Raw genomic sequence first — 26,341 nt, forward strand, 5'->3', positions numbered from 1 at the left:
GACCGAAGCCAGACAGTCCCGCTTCTCCCGTTTGAGTCTGGGTCCCTAGAGACTCGCCCGGATCTGGAGTTCAGAGTCTGAAACTCCCATCCCGATTGAAAACAACAACCGCGCCCTCCGCTGCCAGCCCGCTCCGCGCACACTCCACACCTGAGTATTTCACTTCAGCACTGTGCCTCCTCTGAGTCTGGGTATGATATTCTCTTTCCTCCTAGTTGTAGAATTTCCAGTCAGCCAGCCTTCCTGTGGTTCTGGATGATGTCCGTTCCGTCTTTAGTTGTTTTTTGAAGTGGTTGTTCGAGGTAGCAATCTCCGCCGTTAACCTATGCCGCCATCTTGGTTTTCTCTCTATGTATTTTTCTTGATAATGAATTTCTATACTTTATGCATTTTATCATTACAACCATATAATTTCTCCCAATTTAATTTGAACTTTTAACTCTTGGAAGCCTTAAACTTTAGGTGACAAGTTAAATACTTAGCATTTCTTAGATTAGTAATACCTTCACATTTTTAAGGATATATTTCCAATAAAATTAACAAAGACTTATTTAATTAATACATTCAAATCTTTCCTTTATTTTTTCATTCTAGGCAAACTCAAATTAATATTTCAGTAGTTTGTTATTTCAAAACATTTAGAGATTTAATAAGTTTTATTCCTTAATGTAACCAACTCCAAATTTTTAAGTTACCAAAACTTTACAAGTGTATGTTTACACATATGAGGTTGCCAAAGGAGTAGGGGGAGAAGGGAAGAAGGCCTGTAGGCATTTGAATTTTAAAACCACCACATTTTTCCTTCAGAGGTTAGATATAAGGTTGCTCTGCCAGGTTCTCTGCTTTTACAGGGAGAAGATCCACTGGTCCTTTCCTCCAACAGAGAGTGCAGTCAGCCTCTCCTTAGTGACTGCACCCTCACCATCAATATATTAATTTATCATTACTACTGAAAAGCTTTGCCACAAAGCCTTCATATTAGTTATATCTATCTATTTAACTTTTAACAATTTTGAGATTCCAAAGCCAGTTATCACCATCTAAGGCGTTTTACTTTGGCAAATTTTGCAGCAGAGAAAACTTACTGGCTTTCATTGGCTTTAATGTTAACCTTGGAGTATGGTCCATTATTATTTAAGAACTGCCCTTTATTATGGAAACACTAATCTTATTGCCTAAACACAGCCTGTATATTTTCCTTGTGTCATTTTCTCCAGCTTATAAAGAAAAACAGTCTTGGGTTTGTACTATAGCATCTGTGAGGAGATAGGGGTCAGTCCAAGAGGCCACCCAAAATCGTGTGGGATGCGACTTCCCTTAAGCCAGTGTTTTTCTCTTCACGGATACAGAAACCCCAGAGATATCCCTTAAATTGTGAGGAATGTCTCATCTATCCAAATTTCAAAAGACAGTCTGGGAAATAAAATGAGGCTTTTAATAACACTCTCGAGAGTGGGCATACATTTTACGGGATCACCAAAAGACTAGTAATTAATGGGTTGGGAGGTGTTTTAGATATTAATAATGACCTGTCCATCTACTGTTTCTTTTCTTATTAAATTAAATTGAACGCATGCTTAATAGACTAACAATAAAAAACCAAGACAGATTGATTATAATCAACAGACCAGTGCCCATAACATAGAGACAAGGCTTCATAAATCAGAGTAGTTTTCATGGGTCTTATCGTATTCTGCTCTTCATGGCATTGACTGTACTCTAAAGTTATTTTTGATAAAATCTGCCTGTCCCAAGGTGTCATATGGTCATTTTCAGACAAAGCATTAAAGAGTCCTTTTTTAAAATGACTGTTAACCCCATTTTTTCTAGCTGCTGAGCCTTTCCACACTAAAGGTGGAGGAACCAGGGCTTAGGTATTACAGACTTTTGATCCCCAATACGAATTAGGCATAATGCAGTGCGAACAAGAGCCCACATAGTTTAAGATGAGAAGGTTACCTTTTTTCCTTGAGCCTGATTTAAGAGAGTATCTTTTGATATTTTAATTTCTTTATCCTTGAGCATGCAAGTAAATGTTTACAATTATTATCATTATCATTATTATTATTATTATTATTATTATTATTATTAATTAATTAATTTATTTATTTTTTTATTTTTTTGCTTTATACTCAAAGTTTTCCTCATTATGGCCTGGCAGAAATAAAAGATTTTCCGCCCATTTTATGTTTCACAGTTTCTAAAGCTGGCATGGGCTTTGTGCAGAGAATTTTCCCCTCCTTTTCAGTGCACTTCTCAGCTTTCTGGTGAAATGTCTTCCTTTTTCACTCTGGTGAAATTTCTTCTCCAGATGCCCCACATTGGGCGCCAGAATGCTGCAACCTTTTGCAGCAAGGATTCAGGATATGGGAAAGGAGGTGCACAAAAATGAATACACTAGACAACAAATATAAATTTAGAAGACATTTGGGAGCCAGTTAGAGACCTTTCTTTCTAGCAGAGAAGCTCTCTGAAACCCAGTACCCATCAGCTTTTATTGACTTGGCTTTACATTTCTCATATATGTCCTTTAGCAAAGCAAACAGGCATATCAGCAGTCAAGTTTGCAAAACATTAAAAGGGTTATCAGGTTAGGAGATTACCTTCAGCCATTTTGCCAACAGCAGGGTAATATAATGCTGATTTTCAGCCCTGCTGAATATCAAAGTTCATTAGCCATCTATGGGAGATACATATACATATACATATACATATACATATACATATACATATACATATAGATATGCATATGCATATGCATATGCATATGCATATGCATATCCATATACATAACATACACATATACATACACATATACATATACATATACATAAATGTATGTAGGTATGTGTGTGTGTGTGTGTGTCTGTGTGTGTGTGTATGTGTGTGTGTGTATACTATAGGCCCAGTGCACAAAAATATGTTCACTGATGCAGGGGTGTCCCTCAGCCCCACTTGTGCCCTCTCACAATCTGGGACCCCTCGGGAGATAACGACCTGCTGGCTTAGGCCTGCTCCCATATGGCAGAAGGCAGGTCCAATCTCTAGGCGCAACCTCTGGTCGGGCTTAAAGCAGGGCCGATTGGGGTGTTGGGACGCTGCCCACTGTCATGCACAGAGCAGGGCGGATCGGGAGGTTGTGATGCCACCCCAAATCATGCTCAGGGTAAGGCCGATTGGGGGGTTGGGGTGCCACCCCCTGTAGCACTCAAGGCAGGGTTGATGGGGAGGTAGAAGCACCACCCACTGCCATAGACAGAGCAGGGCCCATCAAGGGGGTTGGAGCTCCATACCCTGTCACACACAGAGCAGGGCCAATCAGGGTGTTTGGGAGCTCCCCCCTGTCATGCACTGAATAGGGCCTATAGGGGAGTTGGGGCACCACCCCCTGTCACACACAGAGCACCTCGGATCAGGGGGTTGGAGCACCACCCCTGTCACACTCAGGGCAGGGTCCAGGAGGTGGTTGTGGCTCCACCCTGTCACACACAGAATAGGGCCCATGGGGGGGTTGGGGTGCCTCACCCTGTCACACACAGAGCTTCAGGGCGATCATGGGTTTTGGGCACTGCCCCCCCTCAGGCTGCTGCAGGGGCCAGGAGGACTCATGGCTCTGCTGATCAGAGTGCTGGGAGGCCTCGCAGCTCCGCTTGACACAGTGTCAGTGAGGACTTGCTGCTCCTCTGATCCCTTTGCTGTGAGGCTTTGCGGCTCCGCTTGACACAGGGGCAGTTAGGACTCACTGCTCCACTGATCTCGGTGCTGGGAGGCCTTACGGCTCCGCTTGACACAGGGGCAGTGAGCATTCACTGCTCCACTGATCCAGGTGCTGGCAGGCTCCACTGATCCCGGTTTCAGGAGGCCTCACTTCTCTGCTCATCCCGGTGCTGGGAGGCATATTACCCTCTTACTATGTAGAATAGAGGCCTGGTGCATGGTGGGGGCTGGCTGGATTGCCCTTAAGGGTGTCCTGGATCAGGGCAGGGTTCCCGTTTGGGTGCCTTGCCAGCCTGGATGAGGGGATGATAGCTGTTTGCAGCTGGACACACCCCCTTCAGAGTCGGGGTCCCCACTGTGGTGCCTGGCCAGTCTGGGTGAGGGGCTGAGGGCCGTTTTCAGGTTGGCGGGTGACTGAAGCGCCCAACCTGTCCGTTTTTTCTTTTTAATTGTGGGACTTGTTTACCTTCTATGGCTGTCACTGGAACTGAGAGCTAAATTTAGCTCTGAGGCTTGGCTCCAGTGCGGAGGCCTTGGCTGCTGAAAGCAGGTATCTGGGTTTCTTAGGGTTCTATTATCAAAACTCTGTTGCAACTCCAGTTCTGCCGGCTGGCTGAAAGCATGGGGTTTGTTTAGTGTCTATAATTGCAACATAGTTGCTTAGAGTGCAAGCACACAGCCCAGCAGTGGCAGGCGGGGAACCTTGGCTTCTTCCTTCACTGGAGCAAGATTGCCTCCTGTTCGCTTCAGCTGCCTGGCTGCCAACCAACATCATGGTTGGCAGTTAATTTGTATATTGCCCTGATGAGCCAATGGGTAGCATGTCAAAGGTACGGTTAATTAACATCTTTGTCTGTTATTTGAAAGGATATGTATATGTATATGTATATGTATATGTATATGTATATGTATATGTATATGTATTAAATACTGTTGGTCTTTGCCTCCAGCACCTTACTCTGAGGTTTGATAGTCTGATCGATGCTTCTTTGTGTCTGGTTGTCTTGTTGCCCATCAGTTAGCATAGTTCATTATATTCCACAAATGAGTGAGACAATGTGATATTTATCTTTCTGTGACTGGCTTATTTTGCTTAGCATAATGTTCTCCAAGTCCATCCATGCTGTTGCAAATTATAAGAGTTCATTTTTGTTATAGCAGTAGAGTTTTCCATTGTATAGGTGTTCCACCGTTTTATAATCCGTGCATCTGCTAATGGGCACTTAGACTGTTTCCAAATCTTAGCTATTGAAAATTGGGCTGGTATGAACATACAGTTGCATATATCTGTCCTGATTAATGTTACTCATTTCTTGGGATATATATGTATATATATATATATATATATATATATATATATATATATATATATATATATATATATGAGGGTACTTAATCAAATGGGAGCTCCATTTTCAATTTTTGGAGAAAACTCTATACTGTTTTCCACAATTTTTGCAGCAGTCAGCATTCCCACCAGCAGTGCACAAGGGTTGCTTTTTCTTCGCATCCTCTCCAGCTCTTGTGGTTTATTATTTTTTATTTTTTTCTGACAGCTATTCTGACTGGTGTGGACTGGTACTTCTCTCCTTTTGATTTGCATCTCTTGGACTGTTAGTGCCTTTGAGCATTTTTTCCTATGTCTCTTGGCCTTATGTAGGTCCCCTTTCAAAAAGTGTCCATTTAAGTCCTTTGCCGATGTTTTAATTGGATTGTTTATCTTCCTATTGTTAATTTGTGTGAGTTCCCTGTAAACTTTGGAATTCAACACTTATCAGAGATACCATTGGCAAATATGTTCTCCTATGCAGTGGGCTTTCTTGTTGTTTTGTTCAGGATTTAGTTTGCCGTGCAAAAGATCTTTATTTTGATGTAGTCCATTTGTTTATTTTCCCCTTTGTGGGCATTGCCTTCGAAACTGTGTCAGTAAAGATATGCTAAGACATATGTCTGATATTTTGCTGCCTATGCAATCTGCTAAGATTTTTTATATAGATTCCCAACTAACGTTCAAGTCCTTTATCCACTTTGAGTTTATTTTTGTGTATGGTGTAAGGTGGTGGTCTGGTTACATTTTCTTGCATATTTCTGTCTGATTTTCATCATTTATTGAAGATACTGTCTTGACGCCATTGTATGCTCTTGCCTCCTTTGTAAATTAACAATAAAGCGTAATGACTTGGGTCCACTTCTGGGTTCTCTGTTCTGTTTCAGTGGTGTATATGTCTTTACTAGTGCCAGTAGCAGGCAGTTTTGAGAATGGTGGCATTATAATATATCTTAATATCTGGTATTTTGATCCTTCCACATTTTTTCCTTTTTTTATTTCTTAAAGTATTACAAAGAGTATTATATATATCTCCTTTTTTTCCCCCCGCCCTTGACAATCCCCTGGCCTCCCCTACCCCCCAGTGTCTTATGTCCATTGGTTATGCTTATATGCATGCATACAAGTTCTTTGGTTGATCTCTTACCCACCCCCCTCCTGCCATCCCACTCTCCCCAGCCTTCCTGCTGTAGTTTGACAGTCTGTTCGAGGCAGCTCTGCCTTGGTATCTATTTTTGCTCATAAGTTTATAATGGTCTTTATTATCCAGAAATGAGTGAGTACATGTGGTATTTTTCCTTCATTGACTGGCTTATTTCACTTAGCATAATGCTCTCCAGTTCCATCAATGCTGTTGCAAATGGTAAGAGTACCTTCTTTTTTACAGCAGAATATTATTCCATCGTGTAGATGTACCACGGTTTACTAATCCATTCATCTACAGATGGGCACTTAGGCTGTTTCCAGATCTTAGCTATGGTGAATTGTGCTGCTATGAACATAGGGCTGCATATGTCATTTCTGATTGGTGTTTCTTGTTTCCTGGGATATATTCTTAGAAGTGGGATCACAGGGTCAAATGGGAGTTCCATTTTTAGTTTTTTGAGGAAACTCCATAGGGTCTTCCATAGTGGCTGCACCAGTCTGCATTCCCCCCAGCAGTGCACAAGTGTTCCTTTTTCTCCACATCCTCTCCAGCACTTGTCGTTTGTTGATTTGTTGATGATAGCCAGTCTGACAGGTGTGAGATGATACCTCATTGTTGTTTTGATTTGCATCTCTCAGATGATTAGTGACTTTGAGCATGTTTTCATATGTCTCTTGGCTTTCTGAATGTCCTCTTTTGAAAGGTGTCTATTTAGATCCTTTGCCCATTTTTTGATTGGATTGTTTATCTTCCTTTTGTTAAGTTGTATGTGTTATCTATAAATTTTGGAGATTAGGCCCTTATCAGATATGACACTGGCAAATATGTTTTCCCAGGCAGTGGGTTTTCTTGTTGTTTTTTTGATGGTTTCTTTTGCTGTGCAGAAGGTTTTTATTTTGATGTAGTCCCATTTGTTTATTTTCTCTTTAGTTTCCAATGCCCTAGGAGCTGTATCGGTGAAGAAATTGCTTTGGCATATGTCTGAGATTTTGTTGCCTTTGGATTCTTCTAGTATTTGTATGGTTTCCCGTCGTATATTTAACTCCTTTATCCATTTTGAGTTTATTTTTGTGTATGGTGTAAGTTGGTGGTCTAGTTTCATTTTCTTGCATGTATCTGTCCAAATTCCCCAATACCATTTATTGAAGAGACTATCTTGACTCCATTGTATGTTCTTGCCTCCTTTGTGAAATATTAATTGAGCATATTGGTTCAGGCCGATTTCTCGGCTCTTTATCTATTCCATTGATATATATGTCTGTTATTGTGCCAGTACCAGGCAGTTTTGAGAACAGTGGCTTTGTAATACAGCTTGATATCTGGTATTGAGATCCCACCTACTTTGTTCTTTCTCAGGATCTCTGCCGCTATTCGGGGTCGATTTTTATTCCAGATGAAATTTTGGAGAGTATGTTCTAGGTCTGTGAAATATGCCATTGGTATTCTAATGGGAAGTGCGTTGAATTTATAGATTGCTTTGGGAAGTATGGACATTTTAATGATGTTGATTCTACCAATCCAAGAGCATGGTATGTTCTTCCATCTCTTTATGTCTTCCACCATCTTTTTTTTTCAACGTCCTGTAGTTTTCTAAGAAGAGGTCTTTTACCTCTTTAGTTAAGTTTATTCCTAGGTAGCATAATTTTTTTGGTGCGATGGTAAATTGGATTGCTTTTTTAGTCTCTCTTTCTGCACATTCACTATTGGTGTATACAAATGCCATAGATTTCTTGGCATTAATTTTCTATCCTGCTACATTGCCGAATTCTTTTATTAAGTCTAATAGTTTATTTATGGAGTCTTAGGGTTTTTTAAGTATAATATCATGTCATCTGCAAATAAGGACAGTTTTACTTCTTCTTTTCCAATTTGGATGTCTTTTATTTCTTCTTGTCTAATTGCAATGTCACATACTTACAGTACTATGACGAACAGGAGTGGTGAGACTGGGCATCTCTGTCTTGTTCCTGTTCTTAGGGTAAATGGTGTTAGTTTTTGTCCATTGAGTATGATGTTGCCTGTGGGTTTGTCATATAAGGCTTTTATTATGTTGAGGTATGATCCTTCAATTCCCACCTTGCTGAGAGTTTTCATCAATAATGGGTGTTGAATTTTGTCAAATGCTTTTTCTGCATCAATTGCTATGACTTTGTGGTTTTTTTCTTTAAATTTGTTTATGTGATGTATAACGCTTATTTATTTGTGGATATTGTACCATCCTTGCATCCCTGGGATAAATCCTACTTGATTTATATGTATGATCTTTCTGATGAACTGCTGGATCCAATTTGCTAGGATTTTGTTGAGGATTTTGGCATCTATGTTCCTGAGGGATATTGGCCTGTAATTCTCTTTCATTGTGTTGTCTTTACCTGGTTTTGGTATTACGGTGATGCTGGCTTCATAGAATGAGCTTGGAAGTGTTCCTTCCTCTTGGATTTTTGTAGTATTCTGAGGAGGATAGGTTTTAGTTGTTCCTTGAATGTTTGGTAAAACGCCCCTGTGAAGCCGTCTTGTCCTGGGCTTTTGTGTGCTGGAAGCTTTTTGATGACTGCTTCAATTTCTTCCATAGTTATTGGCCTATTGAGATTTTTAGATTCTTCCTGATTAAGTTTTGGAATGTTGTATTTTTCTAGGAATATGTCCATTTCCTCCAGGTTGTCTAGTTTGTTGGAGTAGAGTTGTCCATAGTATTTTTTTTAACAATCATTTGTGTTTCTGTGGGATCTGTTGTTTTTTTGCCTCTATCATTTATGAATTTGTTGATTTGGGTCCTTTCTCTTTGCTTCTTGGTGAGCCTTGCTAGAGGTCTGTCAATCTTGTTTATCCTTTCAAAGAAGCAGCTCTTGGTTTCATTGGTTTTCTGTATTGTCTTTTTGGTCTCTATTTCATTTATTTCTGCTTTAATCTTTATTATCTCCTTCCTTCTGCTCACTCAGGGCTTTTCTTGTTGCTCTCTTTCTAATTCTTTGAGCTGTAGATTTAGATGATTTACTACCATTTTTTCTTGTTTGTTGAGATAGGCCTGTAGAGCTATAAACTTCCCTCTCAGGACTGCTTTCATTGTGTCCCATAGGTTTTGGATTGTTGTGTTTTCATTGTCATTAGTTTCCAGAATGTTTTTAATTTTCTTTGATCTCATTGGTAACTCAATCAATGTTTAATAACATGCTATAGAGCTTCCAAGTGTTTGAGTATTTTGAGTTGTTTTTATTGTAGTTTATTTCTAATATTATGGCCTTGTGATCTGAGAAGATGCTTGGTATGATTTCAATCTTCTTGAATTTGGGGAGACTTTGTTTGTGACCCAATTTGTGGTCTATTTTTGAAGATGTCCCATGAGCACTTGAGAAGAACGTATATTTTGTGGCTTTGGGATGAAGTGTTCTGAAGATGTCAATTAAGTCCATCTGATCTAGTGATGCATTTATGATTGCTGTTTCTTTGCTGAGTTTTTGTCTACCTTGATTTATCCAGTGATGACAGTGGTGTATTAAAGTCCCCTACTATGATTATATTGTTGTCAATATCTCCCCTGATATCTTCCAGGAGTTTTCTTATGTATGTTGGTGCTCCTGCATTCGGTGCATATATGTTTATAAGGGTTATATTTTCGTATTGTATCGATCCCTTTAGTATTATGAAGTGGCCTTCCTTATCTCTTTTTATGGCCTTCACTTTGCGGTCTATTTTGCCCGATATAAATATTGCTACCCCAGCTTTCTTTTCCTTTCCATTTGCCTGAAAGATATTTTTCCATCCCTTCACTTTCAGTCTGTGTGAGTCCCTTCTTCTGAGGTGGGTCTCTTGTAGACAGCAAATATATGGGTCATGTTTTTTTTTTGTTTGTTTGTTTTGTTTTGTTTTTTTCCATTCAGCCACTCGATGTCTTTTGATTGGACCATTTAGTCCATTTATGTTTAAAGTTATTATTGAAAGGTAATTGTTTGTAGCCAATTTTTTTTTGTGGCTGTTTTCTTTCTAGGATTTGTATTTCTTCTTTTACCACCAGTCCCTTTAGCATTTCTTGCATTGCTGGCTTGGTGGTAGTAAACTCCTTTAGCCTTTTTTTGTCTGTGAAGCTTCTTATTTCCCCTTCAATTTTGAATGATAGCCTTGCTGGATAGAGTATTCCTGGATTCAGTCCTTCGCTTTGCATCACTTTGTAAATTTCTGTCCATTCTTTTCTGGCCTGATGTGTTTCTGTTGAGAAATCATTTGATAATCTGATGGGGGATCCTTTGTAGGTAACTCTCTGTTTCTCTCCTGCAGCCTTTAAGATTCTGTCTTTGTCTTGTACATTTGCCATCGTTATTATGACGTTTCTTGGTGTGGGTCTTTTGGGGTTCACCTTGCATGGGACTCTCTGTACTTGTGTGTAACTTTTTTCTTCCCCATATCTGGGAAGTTTTCTGACATCATTTCTTCAAATAAATTTTCTAATCCTTGCTGCTCTTCTTGTTCTTCTTGCAGCCCTATTATGCGTATGTTACTTCGTTTCAAGTTGTCCCGAAGCTCCCTTAGGCTCTCCTCCTGCTTTTTAATTTTTTTCTCCAGTTGCTGTCAGATTGAGCTTTTTTCTCTGCCTTATCTTCTAATTCACTAATTCGGTCCTCTGCTTCTTCTAGTCTGCTGTTGAAACTTTCCATGGAGTTTTTTATTTTAGCTATATCATTTTTCATTTCTTTCTGATTCTTGCATAGGTTGTTGATTTTCTCATCCATCTGGTGAATGAATTGTACAACCATTATTCTGAACTCTTTTTCTGTCATTTTGCATGCTTCCACTTCTTTAATGTCCTTTCTTGGTGACTCCTCATTGTCTTTCCACTGGGTGTTGTTTCGTGTCTTCATTGTGATTATCTCCCGATGGTTCAAATGTGGAGTTGCGTGCGCCTGGACCGTGGGCAGTGGGAGCCTGCCACCCCCCTAGTGTCACTGAAGAGCTCTGACACTAAGATGTGTGGTTTTGGTTGGTTGGTGGGAACCAGGCTCGCTCAGAGTCAGTGTTGTCAGCACTCAATGTGGCCTCGTACACGCCCTTAGAATCAGGGACCCTGCCTGCACCATGCTGAAATAGAGACCCCCCTGAAGCGTGTTGAAAACCAGAGCCCCCTAGCGTGCGCCAGGCGTCAGAGTTCCCCAGAATCCAGTATCAGAGTCTCTGTTGCTTCCCACACCCTTGCCTTGAGAATCAGGGACCCTCTGTGACCTTGCACCAGGAATTGGAGTCACTGGCTCTTAGTATGAATGCACAGGGAATCAGGATCTCAGGCGCAGGTGATAAGAAACAAAGTTAAGTAGCTGGTGCTTGGTGCTGCCTCCTGCCCAGAGAATCGGGGTCCCTGGGCCTGTGATACGCTGTTCAAATTCCCAGTGTTCACGCGATTGCTCCCAGCCCAGGGCTCAGAAGCCGGCCCTACACGGGATCAGTTCCTAGGTGCTCATGCACTTCCAGGCTAAAGTTCCTGGAGTACTGAGGCCCTGGCAAGGGGTGGGTCTATCAGTTAGTTACTGGGGCTCTGCCTGCAAGCCTGCAGGAAGGGGGGATGGGCTCTGTTACTCACGGATCTGCCATGGGGATTACTGAACTTTTGGTGCCCGCAGGTCTGTAGCTGTGATCACAGGTCTCTGTCCCCAGTGGATGCAGGGTCCTGGTATGCGTCTGAGATCAGAGTGGGTGGTGCTGAGGCCAGGATCCTAGTCTGAAGCAGCTCTGTTTCCCAAGATGGTGTGGTCACCATGCCTGTGCTGGCCGCCCAGGTGTGTCCGCGCAGGGAGCGGGACTCCGCTGCCTAAGACTGCCCGGTTTAGCAGCCCCTTAGAAGACCTGCAGAATCTAACTATCCCTAGCTCATATACACACACCACACGAGTCCACACACTCCTCTATCACTTCCTTGCGCTCTCACACTCTCTCCCTCCCTACCTTTCTGCTGGTCACCATTTTCTCAAAAGTCAGATTTTTTTCTTGTTCCCTGGATTACTGAGGCTATTTTTACTCCATATGAATTTTTGGAGAGTTTGTTCTCTGTCTGTGAAATATTCTGTTGGTATATCAATGGAGATTACACTGATTCTATAAATTGCTTTGGGTAGTATGAACATGTTAATGATGTTAGTTCTACCAACCCATCAACACGGTATATTAGTCCATTGGTTGATATCTTTATCTCCGTTTCAATGTTCTGTCGTTTTCCAACTGCAGTTATTTTACTTCCTTCATTGAGTTTTTTCCTTAATTCTTTTACTGCAATGGTAAGTGGGATTCTTTTCTTAGTTTCTCTTTTTGTGAGTTCATTCTTGGTGTATCTAAAGACAGATATTTTTGGTTGTTAATTTTGTATCCTGATACGTGACCAAATTCATTTATTATCTGCTTTTCCGGTTGGGATGACTTTTATTTCTTCATGAACACTATGGTAGCACTTCCTGTACTATGTTGAACAGGAATGGTGAAAATTGGCATCACCGTCTTTTTCCTGTTCTTTCACGGGAAATGGTTTTAGTTTTTGCCAATTTAGTATGATGTTGGCTGTGGGTTTTTCATATATGGCCTTTATGATGTTCAGGTATGCTTCTCTATTACCACGTTGCTGAGAGTTTTTATTACAATTGGGTGTTGGGTTTTTTTTCAATTCTTTTTCTGCATCTATCGATATGATCACGTGATCTTTGTCTCTCAGTTTGTTTATGAGTTTTATCATGTTTATTGATTTGTGAATATCATACCAGCCTGGCATCCCTGGAATATATCCAATTTGATCATGGCATTTGGTCCTTCAATATAATGCTGGATGCAATTTGCTAATACTTGGTTGAGGATTTTAGTATCTGTCATCATCAGCTATATTGGCCTGTAATTCTCTTTCTTTGTAGTGTCTATACCTTGTTTGGGAATTAGAATAATGCTGGCCTCCTACCAAGAGTTTGGAAGTATTCTTTCCTCTTTTCATTTTCTGAAATAATTTGGGGAGTATAGATTGTAGTTTTCTGAATGTTTGGTAGAAATCCCCTTTGAAGCTGTCCGGACCTGAGATTTTGTTGGTTGGAAGTGTTTTGATTACTGCTTCTATTTCATTAGTTGTTATGAGTCTATTCAGGTTTCTTCATTCTTTCTGAATCACTTTTGGTAGATTGAATTTTTTACTGACTTCATCTATTTCATCCACACTGTCCAGCATTTTGGCATATAGTTGTTCATAGTATTTTCTTACAATCCTTTTAATTTCTGCAGTGCCAGTGCTTACTCCTCCACTCTTGTTTCTGATTTTACTTATTGGAATCATGTGTGTTTGTTTCTTAATGAGTCTGGCTAATGGTTTATCAATTTTGTTTATCCTCTCATGGAACCAGCTATTTGTTTCATTGAATTTTCTGTCTCTGTTATTTTTTCTGCTATAATCTTTACTTTTCCCTTCCTTCTACTTACTCTGCGCTCTTCTTGTTGGTCTCTTTCTAATTCTTAAATTGTAGGGATAAATAGTTTATTGCTGATTTTTGTTATTTTCGGAGATATGTCTATAGTGCTATGAACTTCCCTCTCAGGACTGCTTTTGCTGATTCCCAGAGATTCTGTGCTGTTATTTGTTCATTTTCCTTTTTTTCCAAAAAGTCTTTGATATTTTCTTGAACTCATTGTAACAAATTCATTGTTTAATAGCATGCTATTTAGCCTCTAAGTGTTTTAATGTTTTTGGGTGTTTTTACTCTACTTGATTTCTCATTTCATTCCACTGTGATCCAAGAAGATGGTTATATGATTTAAATCTTCTTGAACTTGTAGGGACTTGTTATGTGTCCTACCATGTGGCCTATCTTTGGGAATGATCCCTGTGCACTTGAGAAGAATGTATATTCTGCTCTGTTGGGGTGAAACGTTCTAAAATGTCAATTAAATCAATCTGAGACAGTGTGTCCTTTAGAGTCTCTGTATCATTATTTTGTCACATGGAAGACCTATCCAGTGAAGTCAGAGGAGTGATAAAAGTCTTCTACTATGACTGTCCTGTTTTCAGGCTCTCCATTAAAGTCCTCTAAAAGTTCATTGTTTGTTTTTTGTTTACTCATTTGATTGTTTCATATATATATATATATATATATATATATATATATATATATATATGTGACTGACACAAGTCTACCCTCTTAGCCAATAGTTAAGAAATAAAGGCCACCAAGATTCTTCCACCCTAAGCTGCCTTTTGGGATATTGATTTTCAGCTGTTTATTTAGAAGCCAAGAGTCAGAGAGCACCTTTGGGCAACCCCTGCCTGCTCCTGCCCAAATGATTCAGAGCGAGAGACCCTCTTCCGAAGTCTGTTGCCTTTGCCTGATTGGAATGAAACATGATAAACAGGAGGGCTTCAGCAGATGTCTATTAGCTAGATTCCCCTCCTCCCCTGTGACACCATCAATCAGGAGTGTGGGAGCCGTTAACAGTCATTGTTGTTCCCAAGAAGCAAGGTTATAATTTCCAGCATCTGCAGTTCATGTCACCCAGCACACCCAGCACACCTCCTGAGCCACAGCTGGACAAGGCAGAGGCTGGGTCCAGGGTGGCTGGGCCTAGGACCTGGAGAAGAGGGGGAAAACAGAGGGGGGTGACTCAGGTGAACCTGGAGGGGAGGGAGAGGCATCAGTGCAGGTACCCACAGGAACTGTCCTTGGGAAAGGTCACCTGTGTCCTGAGGAGAGAGAGGGGAGTAGAGCCCAGCCATGGGGGAGAAACCTCAGGGCTCTGCCCACTGACACTCTGACACGTGGAAGGACACTCAACATTGACTCTCTCATCCCCTCCCCAACCAGGTTGGCAGGGGAGGAGGGATCTCCATGCAAATTGATCCTGAACTCTGAGGATTCTAAGTATTTTGTTACAATCTTGAGGCTTAGCAATAAGAGGAGGTACCAGTGGACACCCTTTCCAGGCAGGACTGGACCAGGTCTGGTAGGGCAGCCTACATCGCCTTCCCAAAAAATTGCTTTGAGACTGGGCCAAGGCCCTGGAGCTGTGAGAGCCCCCGCCTGTCAGTGAGCAGCTGGCTTTCAGCTGAGGGTTCCTCTCCACACACCCAACCTCTCCACCAACAGTTACTCAAATTGGGATGGCTCTATCCTCTTCAAGTCCAGTCTCTGTGAGGCCCGAATCTGGGAGAAGGGATGCCGCCCAGGGGTGAAGGTTCCTGCCTTTCCCTCTGGGCTCCTAGATAGATATGCGAAAAGAATTTTCAAAAGGTGTGGTTCACACAAATTGGGACACACACTGTGGCGAATGCACTCTGGCCACCCGGAATTCTCTCCAAGACCTTTCACATCGGCTATTCTTGCAGAGAACTGGGCGTCCAGAGTCCATTGCATGTGCCTGTAAGGACATCAGGAGCCTGTTGTACAGTGGGTGTCATGGAAGCAAAAATCAGCCCCAAATTCCTTCTTGATTTGCCCTCCCTGCTTTGGACCACTGTTTATTCTTCCTCTTCTTATTGTCTCCACCTGAAAACAACTGACAGCATTAAAGTTCAAAATGTCCTGGCATGAGTCTGGCTACAACATCAAAAGGCTAAGTTCCTTAGTCAGTAAGGACTGTAGGTTTTATCCACGTAAAGCATGCTTAGTTTGAGAACGCAGCTTCTTTCCCCCTTAGGCTTACTGTAGGTGATTGTAGAAAAAAGGATTTACCCCTTTCACCTCATCTCTACTTCATCCCCTCACAGGACAGGCTAGACTCAGCCTCTCTCAGCTGTGCAGGAGTGTGTGCGCGCACACACACTCACACACACACTCACACACACACACACACACACACCCACACACAGACAGCAGCTCCTTCAAAAATATTCCAGCTTCCCTCTCTTCCATCACTGAAGGGTTTTTAAGTCACAAGGGTGATCATTACAATGCAGTGCTGGTTGATTGACACATTTAATGTTTCTAAAATGAAAACAGCTCTACAGCACTAGTCCAGGACAGGCAATTGTGATAGAGAGCCTTGTAAAAAAAATAACAGGAAAATAATTTACAATAAACTAGCATTAGCATTTTTAGTGGACATGTGGACTGCTTTAAGAGATTCATAAATATGAATTGCTGATTTCCCAGGAGAGTGGGGCCCAGGAACTTTAATTCCCCCTTCCTTATGCAGCCTTACTGTGACCTAGGAACATAGTGAACATTGTGAGGCAATGGGTGAAGGACTGGAATGAATGAATGTTACATTCAAATTTAATTTTAAAAGAATAGGGTTGTATTATGTAATCAGTCGGGTGGCCTGCATTTTGCTTTTCATATAACAGACCTTGTCTTTTTAGTGCATCAACCTCTACAATGCTGACAAGCAACCAGATCATCATGAACATAAGAGTGGACAAACTTCAAATAGATTCCCTTTGAATTTCACCTTCCAGGATGCATCCATTGCGGTCTGTGTCACTCTATAACCCTCCCCTGTGCCCCAGTGTCCCTTGCATTCTCAAATTGGCCAAGCACTTTACTCTCTCAGAAATTGTGCAGTCTGTCCTCACGCCCTGAACAGGATCTTTCTAAGCCCCTGATGGCCCCTACTTGTACAACCCTCAGGCAGGAGTCTTCCTGCATCTGTATCTTTCCATACCAGGACCTTTGTTTTCATGAAAGAATTAGTTACAAAGAGCCATTTGTAGACAATGGTCTTCTTGGGATTTGCTGTGTTTGATTGTGTGTGTGTGTGTGTGTGTGTGTGTGTGTGTGTGTGTGTGTGTGTGAGTGTGTGTGTGTTTTCTATTTTCATCCTAAACTCTGTGAGGAGAGACTGTGTGTAGCTCTGAGCATGATATTAGCAGCCACCCCAGGTCAAATAGTTGCCAAATGCATCTAGGAGAGAGGGGGGAGGGCTAGGCTGAATCTCTAGTTCCCAGGTGAAATAGTGGAGTTGTTTCTGTTTCTGCTTTTTATCTGCTCTGCTCTAGGTGACAATCCCAGATCCACTGGGGCTGAGTGCAGTCGCCTCATTTGTCCTCATTCCTCCATCTATGCAGCTGGAAACCTTAAACTCTGCTACTTCATAGGTATGGGGAACCTCTGGATGAATGGCAGGGTAGGGACCCACAAGAAGCCAGCCTCACCACCTTGCTGTTACGCTCCGCCCCCACGACCTCCCCATACCCTATGGTGAAAAGATGCAGCCTCACCTGCATGACAGGGACACAGTGTCCTCACTCCATGCTCACCCTCAGAAAAGGTCTCACAGTTTGCAGATTCTGAATATTCCCCAATTCTGAGTGAGGAAGAGCAAGGCAGCACAATGTGTCTGAGGCTGCCTGTCACTAGTAGAGCCAAGTTAAGCAGAGACAGGGTTGATCCACACAATGAGTATTTATCCAAGGATGCGGTCAGTATGGGGAGAGCAGTTGCTCACCCTGGAAATTCGGCTCTCAGCCACTAAGGAGTGAAGATAGCTACCTGTAGCTGCCAGCTGCAAGTGTAACATGGAAAGGGGAGGGGAGGGCCTGCTGTCTAGCCCTTCAGGAGCTCAAAGTCTGACCACAAGATGGCTAAACTTCTATGACTTTAGGATCATCTCAGGCCCTCCCTGGGATGAGATAGGAATTGTTAGCCTTCCTGAGAAAGACACCAGGAGGGGGTCAGGATGTGGGCACTGCTGCCAAATCAAAGCCTGTCCTCTGCCTGGTCTCTTGCCAAAATGCAATTATTTTCTGAATAATGGGCTATGGAGGCAGCCTATGTTTTCAGTAGAGACTGTTTCATCCTCCAGTGTCCCAGGGCCGCGTATTTATAGTTTGCAAGTAATTATTAAACAACTGTGGCTCTATTCTTATTACAAGTCCTTCTCCACTATGAGAAGCTGATTTCCAAAGACCCTCAGGAGATGCCTCAGGCCAGCTTGGATGAAAGGGCTGGGCCTCAGCTTTGCTCTTCCCCTCTCCCTCTCTCCTCACAACCCTGAATTTATCTCCTAAAGAGTATGGAAAAGCAGGCAGCAAAACTTGTCAGACAGAGCATGCCAGGACCCCTGTGCCCCTTGGAGGTGCCACCTGAGTGGATAGCCCTTGGTTAAGGTTCAGCTAAGGGGCAGCTCTGCCAGAGCCTGAGTACCAGGCTGTGGCTAGTGTCTCCCTACCTCTCCTCAGCTTTGTTGGCCTGCCCACTCCTTCTGCTTTCAGGCCCAGGTGTGACTTTGCCACAGGGATTTGTTGGTGAGAGCAGAACCCCTTCATGAGGGGGGAGGAAGGCAGGTAGGCTGCCATCACCTGAAGGCTTAGGGGAGGTAAGCAGAGCAAAGGCTGGATTCAGGGCTTGTCAAAGAGCTCTGGTGACCCAAACCTCAGGGGAAGTCTGAGGAGAGCACCTGTGGAGAGAGACAATGTAATTGCATCTGTCCAGCTCTCCTCTGCCCCGGGGGTTACTAACATGTCCCCATCCAGACAGTAGGGACAGTGGACTAGCCCAGGGCAGGGAGCTCTTTTCTATACAGAGGGTTTGTGGTGGGGTGGGAGTGGGGCGCCAAGCCTGGCCCAGGAACGAGGTAGGTAAGTGGCAGCCACACCCACAGAGGGAAAGTGGTCCCCAGAAACACAGACCAGGTGTGGCGAGTGGGAGGTTAGCTGGGGGTCACGGCCTCCTCTTTCTCCCTCCATATCTGAGACCGCCCCCACACTCATACCTGGAAGCACAGGGTCCTCCTAACAACCACCCACCCTCTGCCAACCCTTGCAGCCTGGTGGGTGTAGCACAGGTGCCCCTATCCCCACCTTCTCTGGGCCTGTTTAAACACAGCACCCCTCCTGCCCCCGGTACTTTGTTTGCTCCTGATCTCGTGATCTCAAGAGATTTTGCCCACAAAGGAACCAGGGTACAGACCCAGGATGCTTGCCAGGTGGCACCTGTCACCGCTTCCTTCCTGCCAACCTCTCTGCTGAGCGGGAGACCACCTGGTGGGAAGCATGGACTTTGGAAAAGGTAAGCACAGACTCTGGGTTCTTGCTGTCTCTGGTGGTGAACTTCCTGTCTCCAGGGGTGAACTTGCTCTCATCACTGGTAACCCGCAGCACCTCCCCCGCCAGCGTTTTCCATCTGAAAATGAGTTCCTACCTGTTTGGAATGAAGGCCTGAGGTCTAAACCAGGCTCCCTGGGGTGAGGCTGTCCACCTGCTGTGCCAGAGTGGGAGCTCGCTGAGAAGACTTACACGCAACAGTTCATGGAACTCCGGCATTTGCCTTTATTGTGTGACCTCAGCTGGCCGAGTTTGCACTTGACAAAGGGGGTCCCCTCAGCCCCCGGCGCCAGCTCCCCAGGGATCTGGCTCCTCAAGCCCGTGGGCTCTCAGGCCAGCCCAGCCCTGCTCAGAGCGAGGGGGACAGAGAAGGGGTAGAAAAGTGGCTTCTGGACAGTGGGCAATGTCCAGGAGTGAGAGGTCGCTTTCCGCAGAGCAACAGGCCCATCACTCATCCTTGTCCTCTGGTTCAGCTGGTGAGAAAGCAGTGGCCAGGCTGGGAGATAAGAGGTGATTCCCACTGAGAGCTGCAGAGCCCTTTCCTGGTGTGAGTGTGCCTGTGCCTGGGTGTGCATGAGTATGAGTGTGTGAATACTCACCTGATCTTATGTTCCTGGGTTCCTTTTCTTTCTGTCTTATTATTGATTAAGGTATTACATATGTTTTCTTATCTCCCACTGCCCCCACACTCCCACCCCGAAGCCCGCAAGCATGCCCTCACTCTCACCTCCTGGTGTCTGCGTCCATTGGCTAGATTTATAGGAATGCATACAAGTCCATTGGTTGATCTCTCCCCCTCAGTCCCACCCTCCCTTACCTTCCCTCTGAGGGTTATGGTCTGATCCATGCTTCTCTGTCTCTGGATCTGTTTTAGTTCATAAGTTTATATTGTTCATTATAATCCACAGATGAGTGAGGTCATGTGATATTTATCTTTCTTGGACTGACTGGCTTTGCTTAGCATAATGCTGTCCAGATACATCCATGCTGTTGCAAATGGTCAGTGCTCCTTCCTTTTTTGTGGCAGCATACCATGCCAGTGTGTAGATGTACCAGGGCTTTTTAACCCACTCATCTGCTGACCAGCACTTAGGCTGTTTCCAAATCTTAGCTATTGTGAATTGTGCTGCAGTGAACATAGAGGTGCATGTATCCTTTCTGATTGGTAATTCTAGGTTCCTGGGATATATTTCTAGAAGTGGGATCACTGGGTCAAATGGGAGTTCCCTTCTTAGTTTCTAGAGGAAACTCCATACTGTTCTCCATAGTGGCTGCACCAGTCTGCATTCCCACCAGCAGTGAAGGAGGGTTCCTTTTTCACCCTGTCCTCACCAGCACTCGCCCTTTGTTGATTTGTTGATGATAGCCATTCTGAAAGCTGTGAGGTGGTGGTACCTCACTGTCCTTTTGATTTGCATCTCTCAGATGATTAGTGATTCTGAGCATGTGTCTCTTGGCCTTCCTTTAGTCCTCTCTGGAAAAGTATCTTTTTAGTTCCGTTGCCCATTTCTGTGATTGGGTTGTTTATCTCCCTTTTGTTAAGTTGTATGAGTTCCCTGTAAATGTTGGAGATGAAACCCTTATCACAGAGAACATTGGCAAATATGTTCTCCCATGCAGTGGGCTTTATTGTTGTATGTTGATCATTTATTTTGCTATGAAGTAGCTTTTTATTTTGATGTCGTCCCATTTGTTTATTTTAACTTTATTTTCCATTGCCCCAGGATCTGGGTCGGTGAAGATATTGCTTCAGCATATATCTGAGACTCTGCTGCCTGTGGCTTCCTCTAATATTTTTAGTTTCCCATCTTATGTTTAAATCCTTTATCCATTTTGAGTTTATTTTTTGTGTATGGTGCAAGTTGGTGGCCTAGTTTCATTTTGTGCATGAATCTGACCAAATTTCCCAGAACCATTTACTGAAGAGACGGTTTTGTCTCCATTGCATGTTTTTGCCTCCTTTGTCAATATTAATTGAGCTTAGTGGTTTGGATTGGTTTCTGGGTTCTCTGTTCTATTCCATTGGCCTATATGTCTATTCTTGTGCCATTGTCAGTCATTTTTGAGAACAGTGGCTTTGTAAAACAGCTTGATATCTGGTACTGAGATCCCTCCTACTTGGTTCTTTCTCAGGATCGCTGCAGCTATTTGGGATTTGTTTGTTTCTTAAACATCTTTTATTGATTTTTTATAGAGAGTAAAGGAGAGGGATAGAGAAATAGAAACACTGATGAGACAGAAACATGGATCAGCTGCCTCCTGCACACCCTCTGCTTGGGATGTGCCCCCAATTAAGGTACATGCCCTTGGTCAGAATTGAACCTGGCACCTTTCAGTCTGGAGGCCGACACTCTATCCACTGAGCCAAACCTGTTTGGGCTCAGGGTCATTTTTTTATTACAGATGGATTTTTGGAGAGTTCAATCTAGGTCTGTGAAATATGCTGTTGGTATTTTAACATGGAGTGTATTGAATCTATAGTTCGTTTTGGGTAGTATAGCCATTTTCATGATGTTGATTCTACCAAGCCATTAACATGGCATGTTCTTGCATCTGTTTTGTCTTCCTCTATCTCTTTTTCAAAATCTTGCAGTTTTCTGAGTAGAGGTCTTTTACTTTCATAGCTAAGTTTATTCCTATGTATCTTAATTTTTTTGGTGGGATGATAAATGGGATTGTTTTTCAAACTCTCTTTGTGTAAGTTCATTATTTTTGTATAAAATGCCATACATTTCTTGGCATTAATTTTTTACTCTGCTACATTGCCAAATTCATTTATTAAGTTTACTAATTTTTTGATGGGGTCTTTGGGGTTTTCTATGTACAGTATCATGTCATCTGCAAATCATGACAATATACTTGTTATTTTCCAATTTGGGAGCCATGTATTTCTTTTTCTTTGTGATCACTGTGGCTAGCAGTTCCAGTACCATTTTGTACAGAAGTGGTGTAAGCGAGCATCCCTGTCTTGTTCCTGTTCTTGAGGTAAATGGCTTTAGTTTTTGCCCATTGAGTATGATGTTGGCTGTAGGTTTTTCATATAAGGCTTTTATATGGGGAGGGATGATCCTTCTATTCCCACTTTGCTGAGTTTTTTTTTTTTTTTTTTATCAGAAAAGGCTGTTGCACTTGGTCAAATGCCTTTTCTGAATATAACGATATGATTGTGTGGTTTCTATCTCTCAATTTTTTTATGCGATATATCATGCTTATTGATTTGCGGATATTGTACCAGCCTTTCATCCCTGGGATAAATCCCACTTGTTCATGGTGTATGATCTTTCTAATGTAATACTGGATCCAGTTTGCTAGAATTTAGTTGAGGATTGCAGCATCACTGTTCAACTGGAATATTGGCTTGTAAGTCTCTTTCTTTGTGGTGTCTTTTTTTATTTTTCAGATTAGGGTAATGCTGGCTTCATAAAAAGAGCTCAGAAGCGTTCCTTTCTCCTGAATTTTTTGAAAGAGTGTGAGAAAGGTTGGTTTTACTTCTTTTTGAATGTTTGGTAAAACTCCCCTGTGAAGTCACCTGTACAGGGATTTGTTTTCTGGAAGCTTTTTGATTACTGTTTCAATTTTATCACTAGTTTTTGGCTTGTTCACGTTGTTTGCCTTTTCCTGATTTTGTATTGGAAGATTGTATTTTTCTAGGAATATATCTATTTTGTCCAGATTGATGAGGGATGTTTAATGAACCAAAGACGCAGAGGTAAGACGGCCATATAGGATGATTGATGCCAGACAGAGGGCTACAGCTCGCTTAGGAATGTAGCAAACTTTGCACTCTCACCATTGCTTTTATTGGTGTTTGGCACAAGGTCAGTGCATCAGCAGTTACTCAATTAAATCTTGTTTTGTTCTACATTATTACAAGAGCTTATTGAGGACAAATTGCAGCTGTGCCCTCCCTTTCTGTTCTACACCCATGACTATTTAATCCTAGCCTTTCTCATGGAGGCAAATGTTCCTGGAACTCAAGATTGTGTGCAGTGTTGACCAAGCATGACTCGCTTGCAAGTCACGCTGTGCTCCTGATAGAACATTCACTTCTTCTTGGCAGGACTTCAGATCCTGGTTTACAAATGTCCAGCTACAAATCCACCTTTTTTTCTTGCTTCATTAGATGGAGCATCAGAGATAACACAGCTGTTTTTCTCTTAATTAGTTGCTTGGCTTTCCCGAGTCCTTGGAAGACTAAATATAAAATGATACAGAGATAGAGTATTAATAATAGTATTCCAGCAGAAGCTCCTAAAGTGGCTTGTAAATGGGGTATAGGATTTAATTGTTGCAATTCCTTAACCATATTTTTAACACATTTTGCCCAGTTAATTTATGCAATTTCTTTTGAAATATTTTTTGTATATGAGATTGTAAATTTATGAATTTCTTTTGTTAGATTTTTATGATTGAAAAAATGTTTTTTAAACTTTTCCCATGGAAAGAGACTTTCATTCTAAGGTACAGGAGTAATGCAAATTGATGAATAATTCTAGTTATATTTCATATGCATTTGTCTTTGCAGACTTACAATTTGATCTTCTATCATTAATAAAAATGGTAATCGAACACAGGCTTGTACAAAGGCAGTTTTGATAGCATAAAATTGTAAGGTGTAATTCCCAGAGTTATTTTTATAGATTTGCTTATTTTATGCAAATATATGTTTTCAAAGAGTGTAAGGCAGACCCCAGTTTCCATAAATTAGATTCAACAGGATGTCCTTCTTGATGAGGTGTTGGGGGAACAAATCCTCCATCATGCCATACAATGCTCACATTCGCTTGTGTGGATATGGGCTTGTTATCTCCTCTACGCTATCATATATCAGCTCCATGGGCTTTGGAATGGGCAGAACCTGAAGGGCTCCAATCAACGACGCTTCCATAGGAAATATTAGATGAAAACAGAACTGTCTTTCCTCGACAGGATTCCCAATGGACCCAATCAGACAAGTGCATAAACGTTGGAACATGACATGGGGGAAGTAATGGATGTGTACTGTTGTTATCCCAACTAACATTTTTAAACCCATGGGCACTCAGAAGAATCAAATGCCTTTTTTTTTTGGTTTCAGTAGTAGTGTTTTCAAAATGTTCAGCAGGGCTTGTGCCTGTATTGTTAAACAATGGTCTCCTTGATCTAAGCATATTGGCACTCCCTGCGTTCCAGTGGTAGGATTTTCTATGACTCTACCTTCCTCTTCTGGTTTTAATGGACCTCGATCATCATAAGGTCTGGGTAAGCAATTTGAGTCATTAACATAAATTCGAACCTTTGAATCCAACCAAGAAACACCTCTATTTAGTGGGGGATTAGGAATGTAAGCCCAGTATGTGTGATTATCAGCATTTACCTGAGTGGTTATTAGTGCAAGCATAGCAAGGAACAAAGTCGATGGCGTCGCTTCTTTACCATGACACCAAACCAGTTCTTCTCCCTCTTGGGTAAGCTTCTTCACCTGACCCCAGGTTGGTACAGATGAATGTTGCATTGACCTTAGAGCTTGCGGGTAGGAGGCCCCGTCAACGTCATCTCTGAGAAATCCTTGGTCAGATCACTTAAGTAGAACTTCCTTTTGGTTCCCATGTCTCCACTGAAGACGCCTCTGAGGAACCCAGAAGTTTTCTTTACCTGTGGAAATATAAGGATAACCTTGCCCCCATCGTAGGATCCATGCAGGATCCCACGACTGAGAGGTCTCATTATGATAAAACACAGGTTGATTGAATTCTTGTGAAACTTCCTTTACCCAATGTCGCTGAACAGCAGTACTGTCAGTCTCATCTTGATTTAAAAAAAAATGGAAGTAAATAGAGCAGTTAATAGTCTTCATTTAGGGGATTCTCCCCCTTTTTGTTTTTTGAGCATTTCCTTTAAGGTGTGATTTTTGTCTTTCAATAATAGCCGGTCCTGTATTGTTACAAGGGATGCCAGTGATGTGAGTGATATGATGAAATTGAAAAAATGTTTGACATGTTGTAGATAGATATGCAGAACCATTGTCAGTCTTAATAGTTTGAGGTATTTCCATTACTGCAAAAGCTTTTAGTAAGTGAGTAATTACTGCATATTGAGAATCAGTGACTATACTTACAGCTTGAGGAAAATTTAGTAATAAAGCAATGGCAAATAGTTCTGCGCATTGTACTGAAGTGTATGGAGAGTGAATTACCTTTGCTAGCTGTTGAAAATGAAAACCCGAGCTATTCCTAGCTTGTTAGCATTGGTATAAACAGTAGGGCCTTGAATTGGTTCATTAGCTATAATATGATGAGGCCATATTCATTGAGTTTTCCTAAGAAATTGTAACCTTTTCTTTGTAGGATAATGATTATGTATTTTCTCTAAAAAATGAGCACAAGCAGTTTGCTAATTGTCACATATTTGAAACGATTTTTGAATTTTTTTGACAGTAAAAGGTACTGTAATTTCTTATGGATCTAACCACATAATGGTCTTAATCTTAATCTTCCCTTGTAAATAATTTGGCAAATTGTTTGAATATGTCTTTTTTTTTCTGTGATTTATGAGGCAAGAAAATCTATTCAATAACAATACTATCTTGAACAAGTAACCCTGTAGGAGAATGCTCAGTGTGGAAAACTAATAATTTAAAATTGTCTATGGAGAGAATTCTATTTAATTGTGTTTGTGGAATATGCTGTTCTATCCAAGTTAATTGTTTTTCTGCAGCAGGGATTAAAACGTGTGGGCTATTTAATTCATATGGCCACTTTAGTATTTGAAATAAATTAGTCAATTGATAAGTAGGCATATCAAGACTGGGTCTCAACCAATTAATGTCTCCTAATTCGTTTGAAAATCGTTTAGAGTCTCTATACTGTCTCTTCTAATTTGAACCTTCTGCGGAATAATGGAGACATCTGTTAATTTTTGTCTCATATATTTCCATGACTCCTGCCATTGTTTCTTTTCTGGGGCTACTTCTAATCTATAGTCTTAGAAATTTTCAAGGAGGTATTGGTAAATCTCCTGTAATTGTGATTGAATTTCAGAAGCTATTAAAATATCATCCATATATTGATAAATTAGAGTATTAGGAAATCTTTTTTTGACTATTTCTAAAGGTTGATGCACATATGCCTGACATATAGTGGGACTGTTGAACATTTCTTGTGGTAAGATTTTCTATTGATACCTT

Source organism: Myotis daubentonii, chromosome Y (assembly GCF_963259705.1).
Source record: "Myotis daubentonii chromosome Y, mMyoDau2.1, whole genome shotgun sequence".
Lineage (NCBI taxonomy): Eukaryota > Metazoa > Chordata > Mammalia > Chiroptera > Vespertilionidae > Myotis > Myotis daubentonii.